The following is a 9,957-nucleotide window of genomic DNA, read 5'->3' on the forward strand; positions in this document are numbered from 1 at the left end:
GAGGTATTTCATCTCTCTGCCCATTTTGGTGGCCTCCTCTGGACCTGCTCCAACAGGTCCGTATCTTTTCTGTGCTGAGGGCTCCAGAGCTGCATGTAGGACTCCAGGGTGGGTCTCACCAGAGCGCAGTTGAGACTCTCCCTCAACCTGCTGGCCACACTGCTTTTGATGCAGCCCAGGATACAGTTGGCCTTTTGGACTGCAAGCACACATTACCAGCTCATGTCCAGCTTTTCATCCACCAGTACCCCCAAGTCCTTCTCAGCAGGGCTGTTTTCAATACCTTCATCCCCTAGCTTGTATTGATACTGGGGGTTGCCCTGACCTAGCTGCAGGACCCTGCACTTGGCCTTGTTGAACCTCATGAGGTTGATGTGGGCCCATTCCTTGAGCTTGTCCAGGTCCCTCTGGATGGCATCCCATCCCTCAGGCATGTCAGCCACACGACTCAGCTCGGTGTGATCTGCAAACTTGCTGAGGGTGCACTTGATCCCACTGTCTCTGTCACTGATGAAGATATTAAAGAGTACTAGTCCCAACACAGACCCCTGAGGGACACCATTTGTCACCAGTCTCCATCTGGACATGAGCCATTGACCACTACCCTCTGGGTGCGACCATCCAAGCAATTCCTCATCCACCAAACACTCTACCCACCAAATCCATCTCTCTCCAATTTAGAGATAAAGATGTTGTGAGGACAGTGTCCAAGAACTTACAGAAGTCCAGATAGATGACACTAGTAGCTCTTTCCTTGTCCACTGATGTAGTCACTCCATCATAGAAGGCCACTAGGTTGGTCAGGCAGGACTTACCCTTGGAGAAGTCACGCTGTCTGTCTCCTGTCTCACATGTTTTCATGGGGCCTTAAGTTGGCACAAACTTGTTTCTGACTTTTTTTCCTGATGGAAATTTAGGGGGAAGACAATATGCTCCCCAAGGAAAAAAAAAAAAACAAAAAACACCAAAACACACTCCCAAACAACCAACTTTTCTGTATCAGTGGAATTCTTGCTAATGACTTCAAAAAGGCCAGGATTTTGCAGTGATCTGAGGGTTATAAATATGAGTACCGAGCAAAAATTTTGGGTCATCCCTCTTGTATCTATTTCTGGTCTTTCCAGGCCCCATCTACCAGAAAGATCAGTATTACAAGTTAATCTAAATGCAATTGTCTGAGCACTCAGTTTCAGTTTCAACACAGTTAAATTCTTCCCAGTGAAAATGATGGGCTTGCTGTTACTTTAGCTCTCCCTGAAATTACTACTTTAATAGTACAGATTCACTGCAAAACACTTATTCTTTATAATGATTTAGCAAATGAGAATCTGGCCAGGTATTAAAGCACCAACTTCATTAGTTCACTGCAGGGAGTTGTGCAGAAGACACCCTCATAGCTTATGCTTTAAGCCCAACAGTAATACCACTAAACAGACAGTCTTAGCTTGTCTTTTAAAAAAAATTAAAAAAATAAATCACAATGACCTGTTAAGACTCACTGAATTTCCTGTTTTTCCCATAATTTTTCACTGTATCTGGATACATCTGAGGAGTTGAAGATATGTTCTTAATGCCTTAAACCAATGTATGTTCACCCATCTAATTATTTCTACGTGTTTCCTTGAGCAGCGTAAGGAGCAGTTAGCCAGTAGATTTAAAGAGTATTGAAGACATTGCTCAGAGCTAAGGCAGCAGTGCACTTTTTCCTTCCCATAGAGGCAAGCCGCAAAAAAACTGGACATTGATGATCAAGTAATGTTTCTGCAGAGTGGTGATATAATTCAGACACAAAACACTTTCTTCCACATACCATCATGGACCGCCACCATCTCCCCTGCGCAAGCTGAAGACCCACAGTAAGAGGGAAAGCTTTAGCCATCAGTGCGTTACAGACAGAAAGCAGGAGATATTGAAAGAATCACTAAAGAAACACTTTCCCTTGGAACAAGGGCAAGTTAGCCTGGTATTGAGTTCTTTACTACCTCTTGCTTCCACATGCACAAATCTTCCAACTGCTTAAAACCCCAGACCTTGAGCTCTCATCCCCTCAGGGCTTAGGGCTGCCATTACAGCCTGCTATTCCCCGTCACTCAAGTTGGGTGTAAAACGTACCCAGGAGGTGAGATTGGAGTTTCAGCATCTCCTGATCATGCTACCTTCAGAGAGACAAAAGCCACACTGGTGTAAACAGTATTTTCCCCACTCCTCCATCTGTTTCGAGTGGCTATACAGGCTATGCCATCTCCACTTCCACAAGTGGGCTGGTTCTTATGAGCCCAGCCGCCTCAAGCTGTTACTAGCTATTACGCTACTGATGATCATTCTCTCAGGCACATCTTCGGCGAGAAGCTTGAATTTGCAGATGCTCTCTGCCTCCCAAGCTGGCTCTGCTTGAGCTGACCCATAACGTCTGGGATGCCAAATGCCCATTACCCTTGGCTTTCACCACAGCAGCACGCGTACCCCACCGACGACACCTGCTGAGGAGGAGCTGCCCTTGCAGCACTGCTGGAGATGCGATGTGCTCGCGGCCATCTGAAAAAAAATAATAATCAACCTAATACACGTCCATGGGAATGGGATTAAAAGGTCATTCAATGGTGATCAGCAACACCCCAAACCTTCTGTTTAGTGTTGTTAGCAACCCAGCATACGGTAGCTGTGGGAGGCTTCCTGTGGCTTCCTGGCAGAGACCACAGCGTTGGACTGGGTCTGCGCAAGGAAGCGTGCACGTTAGCCGGGCACAACGCTGCACTCGGGCCTGCAGGTAGGACTGCAGCGGTTCCCAAAGTAGAGGGGAAGCAACAGGCCCGCATGGCTCGACCACGGGGCCGCAGCAACGTTTTCGGGCCCTGCATGTGTCAGGGGAGGAGAGCCCAGGAGGGTTCAGGGATCAGAGGGAGCTCAGGGGACAGGCTCCGGCTCTGCCGGCCGCAGTTGCGAAGATCACATCCAGATGTGGAAACAGCTGCAGCAAACAGGCACACCCCCCCCAGTCGCTCCTGACTAAACACACCATGACAAGTGAATAACTGATTCCATCCATTACTTTACAGCTACAGGCACTTTGGTGGAGAGACCGAATGCCCCTATGGGTAGCACCAACAGCCCCGTCAGCTTCTCACAAATACTCAGCGAGTCCGTATTCAGCAAGAAAGTAATTCAGGAGGCAGAGCCCTTCACACCAGGCACTGTACAGCCTGGGGGTTGCGGTGGGGTGGTTTCCCTGCCCCTCTGCTTCTGCAGTCCTAGTCCTCGCGGACTGGAACGAAACTGAACAGCAAAACAAAATGACTCAGGGCTGGAAGCTGGAAGGTGAAGAAACAGTCAATAAACTGGGCTCTATCGACTCTGAACACTGAATTTCTGGCAAGGGCTCAGTTAAGCTAAGCCTTAAAATATAACAGTGTCGTACATCTAACCTCCCCCAAAACACGCAAAGCTCAGTCTCACTATCTGCAGGTCAGCAGCTGTGCAAGGCAGATGCAGGTCTTAGGTTGTACTAGTGTGTGGAGTTATTCAGAATCAAAGTCAATTTATCAGTCGCTATACAGTGACTGATGGCTTTGTTGTAGTCGATAGTTCATTAACTCCAGCTGATAGTCTGGCCCTTGGGGTTTGATTCAGACACAAATCTTTGTTCAACTAAACACCAACATGAGAAGCTGCAGATGCATTTGTGGACAGCCCATTGGTTAGAACAGGAAGAAAGAGGCGATTTTTCCATGTACATTTAATAGCTACTTTTTTTTGTTTGTTTTCAAATCTAACATCTCTCAGATCCGGTATGTCTCTTTAGCGCAAGCTACGTAAACCAGAGTCCCTGTCCTTCTACAGAAATACACCACAGTGCAGCTGAGGAGTGTGATGTGTATTTATTATTATTATTATTGATATGCTGCAGCCTCATTACATTCCAGGGCAGTCGTCCGAGTCGATTGCAATGCCCAGAGTGCTGGTGATGGCAGTCCAGGGGCTGGCTGAACTAAAAGCCCAATAAGGTGCTGGGGAACAAGTAAATGCAGATTCCCTCCAGCTCTCAGAAGGAAACTAAAGCTCTTCATTTTGTTTCCTAGTAAGAATCTCCCTGCTGAGCAATGCTGCTGTGCTCTGGTGCCAGAGATCCTCCTGGAGTTCCCACAGTTCAGGAATTTCTTTAATCTGATCAACTCTTAGGGTCAGGGAACAGGAGAGCTAAGACTTCCAGAGGGGAGACTTACTGAAAAGGTAAAGTAGAAGTGGGATTAACTCAAGAGGAAATCTACTCTCTACAACCCCTGCACGTGATCTTAGGGAAAAGACAGCATTAACATAACATCCCACCTGGCCTGGGTGGGAGGGAACTGTGGCTTCTTGGGTGAGGTGATGGTTCCAGGCAGAGGTGGCTGCTGGCCAGCAGCCAGGCTGTTCCCATCTTGCACAAGAACACTTTGGCCCAAAGCCGGACACAAAGGTGACAGGAGATTGGCTCCAGTGGGCTTCCTGCAACCTTGCCCTCCCCTCAAGAAAAGCCTTGGCCACCTCCTTCACTAGCCATCCAGGTAAGGCTCTAAGTAGTACTAATCGCAGGACTATGGAGACGGCATTGAAGAGTAACCAAAGCATGGATTGCTTGAGGGCAGCCTGGAGCAAGCAGTGCAGACGCTTACTCGCCCTTCCGCAGAGGGCACGCTGCAAGGGGTCCCTACAAAACAGCATCAGAGATGGTGAGGTGCTACAGGCAGCACCGAGCTACGTCATAGGTCTGTTAGTCCTGCTACTGCAGATTTGGCTGGAAGGTGCCAATGCTTGGCCAGATCAACAGACAAGCATTGATTTACAAATTCTTCCAGGAAGTAGCATTATTTAATGCTTTTAATTAGCAGAGGTTCCCTGCTTATTTTGGCTGCTTAGCAAAGGGCTGCAAGGGCCGTCTGCCTTCACTTACCGGGGACCCAGCCTGGAGGCCTTTGCTCCATCTTGAGCCCTGTGGGAGGTGAGTGAGCTCAGCTTCTGGAAGGAACTGTTTTCTGCAAGGTTATGGCCTTTGAGACATGGAAAACCCCAGTGAAGAGCAGGTCTTCTGGAGGTTTTATCACCAAGTGACCCTACTGGTCACCTGAACAGATTGTCTGCCTAATATATGCCAGAGAAACATATTAACCAATTTGTGCACCCAGCTGAATGAGCTGGATCTTACTAGTCTTGCCCGGAACACTCTCAAGTGATTTAGTTGGACAATGTTCCCAGACTCTAGTACTGACACAATTCAATACTCGCCAGCCAGCACTGGCTCTCTACGGCCTCTATACATTGCACCCTGTCCAGACCACCAGCTGATCAGCAGCTGAGCAGCTTTAAAAATAAAACAAAACAAAACACACACAACCAAAACCATACCTGGGCACTTTGCATGTTGAAGGCGATAGGGTTAAAATACTTGGGCTCAGTACAGAAGCTGTAAAATGCCCTGCAGTGCGACTGCAGCATTTTCTGGCTCCCCTGCTATCAGGGCATCCTAGAGAAAAGCGTTCTTTTAGCCTGAAGGTAACAGAGGGTGCTGATATTTGTTCAAGTGACATGGAAGGAAAGACTTTCTCTAAATATGTCAGATAATTAGAAGATTAAGGAGCATCTCTCTCAGACATTAAGGCCAAAGCTTAGAAGCCCAGTGCTAGGGTGCCTAGATCACCAGCTGAAACCTACCTACACAGCAGGGCTGAAGACTCCTTATTGCCTGATGGCTTTGGGATAGCCTACAACAGAAGTCGTGTCCAAGTACATAAGAATCAAAATTACCTCTACGATTGCCAGGTTGGCCATTTTGATGGCAATTTATACAAAGTGACATAGTGAGGAAAAGCTATGGTCCTGAGACTAACCGCTCCCATGCTGGCTCGGTAGGCAGAGAGCACACTACCATGGGGGTGTCACTCGCTAGAGTGAGCTGCGCAAGAACCAAACTCTGGGCCAATGCATCTGCCCTCTTTACTGCCAAGTTGTTGCTCTTGTGAGCAAAAGGCTCTATGCAAGCACTGTATCACCCACGGCATAAGAAGTCATGCTTGGTTGATGTTCCCTTTGGGTTTCAGTGGTTTCCTTAAGATAGAGTGATCCATTTACAAGATTCTTCAGAAAGGTCATCTCGGGAGGAGCTGAGACATGGAGCATGCCATCCCTAAGCCATGGCAGCAGGCACTCAGGAGGGTGAAGGTATTGCCTTTGCTAAAATGCACATTTACCAGGGTGCAATTTTTTGCTGCTTGTAACATGCAAGCTGTACATTATGTGACACTTCTGATTCCCCTGGGCTTGAAATAAAGTTTATTCTGTAGTTTGCTTGGTCATCATGTGTTGCATAGCTGTATAGACATAAGGAGGGTCACTACAGAGAAGACAATTAGCTATGCAGTGCAAGAGTCCTGCCAAGATCAGGTGTTTCCTCTCAGTTTCTATGAATGTTCAACAACTCATTAAAAGTTAGGAGGAAAAAAAGACTTTATTTGCTTCACTTTGAAGCAAACCAAAGGGTCTTACTCTTTAGCTCAAACAAAGAAGGAAAAATGACCTTCACTCTTACCAGTTTCCCTATGCTATGCCATAGCTAACAGCAGGAGAGGACCAAACTCTATGCACAATTATTGCCAACAGTCTTTTGGGGCTTTAAAATTGATTCTTCAGTCAGATATTAATTTACACTGGAAGAAATGATTTAGAGCAACCTCTGGGTTTAAGGCATACACAATTTCAGCATCTTTACAGCTTGGAGAGCTAAACCTCAGCTTTTTGGAGGGCTAAACCCCCCAAATAGAAACAGACTCTGCAAGGCCAGATCCACTTCAGGCCCCGCATGCCAAAGGCACAGGGTGAAGAAAGAGTTAGATATCCGTGTGGCACCTCAGCTAGTGCTGCTTGAAAGAACTGTTGTGGTGTCTGTGCGCAGTGTGTTAGTGTGACATTGAAATCAGTGTGAGCTGGGTATACCTGCAGGCAACGCTTGGTCCCTGGTAAACAAGGCAGGCAGAGCTAGGAGACCGAGGACCTGATAATTTAGCTCCATTTAAAACAGATCTCATTTAACACAGGTGGCAGTCCCATATAACTTGCCAAGAACATTCAGATCTGCAGAGCACATTTTCATTCTTCTATTGGATTCTTAATGCTATTAACAAAAAAGGCTGCTGACAATACCTTTTTATATATGCAAAAGCTTTTATGTCACATTTGTTTAGTACTCTGGGAGGTTACCCAATCAATCTACATCTGCCTTTTCTATCAAAACCCAATCAACACATTTTTCTCCCACTAAAAACAATGCAAACTTAAAGTAAACAGCCTACCAGGAGCTTCATATTTCTTTTTGCAGTTATGCATCTCTTGGCAAGAAAGAGAGAGAGAAATAATAAAACCTGCCCTTCTTTCGTTTGTATCAAACTCTGCCTGTTCTTAGTCTTGGCCTGCAAAGCAAGGGCCATAAACCCAGCCCAACACCTCAAACCATTTCTGTGCAGAAAATCAAAGCCTCTCCCAGAAGCTGCCCCTATTCCTTGCTATGCATTAATAATACTGCGTACTCCATGCAGCGCAATGCCCCACCCCTGGGTCCCTCCTCTCAGCCCAGGCCATCCATCTTCCCCACTTGCCAGATTCAGGTTTCACAACCCTTTGAACCAACCTCAGATGAAGTCATCACACAGGCAAGAATTCAACGTCACACCTTACCTGCGGCTCCGCTGGTCCTCTCAGCTATCCTGCAGGATGAGCAGTCTTCTCCAGCCACCACCTGAGGCTTTCCCATCCCTCCTGAGAGGAGCCCTTACCCACTCTTACACCTAGATCTCTGCTGCAACTCACTGCATCATTATCAACTCTCTTTAGGCTCTTGCCTCCCATACCCCCCTGCTCACTGGGCTTAAGTAATAAAGGGCACCTGTGCCCCTGCCCTCCTCCCACCCTGCAGAGCCTCCACTGCCTCCTGAGCTTAATGCACAACACCAGGACACCTGGTGTTTGCAAGGGTGGGGAGAGATGGGAGCCTCCTTTCTCACTGTCCTCCCTGGCAAGGTCCAACCTGCCAAGACCGCTGGTTAAAAACCAGTCTTATAGGAAAGCTGCTCAGAGGTTTTTCCATCCAAATGGGTCTTTTTCTTTTAATGCTCTTGCTCATTTTCATCCGCATTGCAGCACTTTGGAAAACATGTCAATCACTTGATTTTTGAAAGCTAAACTGAACTATTTTCACAGTGCTCAAGTGCCTTTGCAAAATATAATTCATTCACCTGGAAAAGTGTGGCGTATCCCAGGAAAAGAAGCATTTAAACCAGCCCATCCCTTCCCCTACAGATCTTTCTCTTTACTATCAAAGCAAAGCTCTGCGCTGTGGCGTTCCTCCCAATGGCACTTATTTGTTGCACATGCTGCATTCTCAGACGGGGACTTTGAAACCAAACCCCTTTTCCTCCTATTATCTGGAAATGTAGTTGGGATTTTTGGTTTTGATTAGGCATATGACCTCTTAAGGAAATAAGCCACAGCTCTGAAAGACCCAAATAATTTATTCAAGCAAAACTTGCCAAAAAAGATAAAGAAGTAGGAAAGCTTTCTGGAGCTGGTACTGGCTGCCTTGCAGTGGTAGAAAAGTGTGTGATCAGAGAGAGCACACTGCCAGGAAAGAGCAACGCATACACTGCATCTCTACATGTGCTTGGATGAATAAAAGAGGGAAGAGGTGCCCCAGCAGAGAGAGGCTTCAATGTATTTTTTTCTTTTTTAACCTGCACTGGAGACAGAAAGGATCAGCTGTGCTGAAGCTGGATGCAACCTCCACATGCATAGCTATAAAAAAAAAGCTGTAAGCTATACCACATAGCTCTCTTTTTGTCAGGGACAGGTTCTACAAAAGCTCCAGCTTCTGTTTCAGCAGAGATCAGGACTGTTTAGGGACTGCCCCCAATCTTGCAGGCTCTCTCTACAGTGCCGCCAATTAGTTTGCAGTAGCTATTCTCAGCCTGTACGTGAGCCAAGCTAGAAAGAAAATGCACAAAAGAAATGGGACAGATTTTCTCCCTGCAAGCAAAGGAGTGGACATTATGAGATGGATACCGCAGCTCTGTGCCTGTGGGAAGCGTGCCATCTCGGGGAAATATCCAGTGGAGAAAATACGACTGCTTTCCGCTCCACCTGTGCTGCCATGGGAAAACGGGCCAGAGAACCTGGCTTTGGCTTTGCGAGGGCAGAGGGAAGTGTGAGAGATGAGTGGTAGACGGGGAAGAGGCTACTCACCCGCGTCCACCGCAGGGGCCAGAAGCCAGGCACTGGCTGTGTTGTTTGCACTCAGTTTGATGATCTCAGGCTACGTCCCCAAAGCGCAGGAACTCATGTTAAGAAATGAAAGACAGTTGCTGGTATCACTCAAGGCCACATCCGAACAGCGAAAAGCAGATGAGAGTGAGCGACCAGCCGCCCCACTCTTCCAAAGAGTCCCTCAACATCATCTGAGCCAAGCCGGAAAGGTGGGTGACTTTGGGAGGAGGGAGCGCGCTGCTTAAGTGGGTGGTATAGCCTGCTGTAGCATAAGCTGTGCTGCAGGGAAGTTAGGGTGAATACCAGGAACACTTTCCCAGCAGAGAAGTGCATAACCACGTCAATAAAGGCGAGGAGATAGACCCGTGATAAAGAGTATTGCACATCACTAACCAAAAATGGAGCATGTACTGCATTTGCCTCAGGTAGTTTGTAGGACTCACCTGATTACAGTGTCTTGCCTAAACTGCCGTAAAGCTCTCTGCTTTCTCTGTGAGCATTTCTCCTTTAAATAGTTGGTACACATAAATACATGGTTACACTGGGTGTGGGGAGACCCGAGCAAGTGTCAACCCTATTTACTCCCCATTCCTTCTCTGCCAGAGCCAGGAAAAAGCAGGGAAGCCTCCGCCTGCAGAGCAGGCGCCCAGAGCACCCGAATCCTGATGGGAGCCC

The sequence above is a fragment of the Phaethon lepturus genome, unplaced genomic scaffold (genome assembly GCF_000687285.1).
Source record: "Phaethon lepturus isolate BGI_N335 unplaced genomic scaffold, ASM68728v1 scaffold5436, whole genome shotgun sequence".
In the NCBI taxonomy this organism is placed as follows: domain Eukaryota; kingdom Metazoa; phylum Chordata; class Aves; order Phaethontiformes; family Phaethontidae; genus Phaethon; species Phaethon lepturus.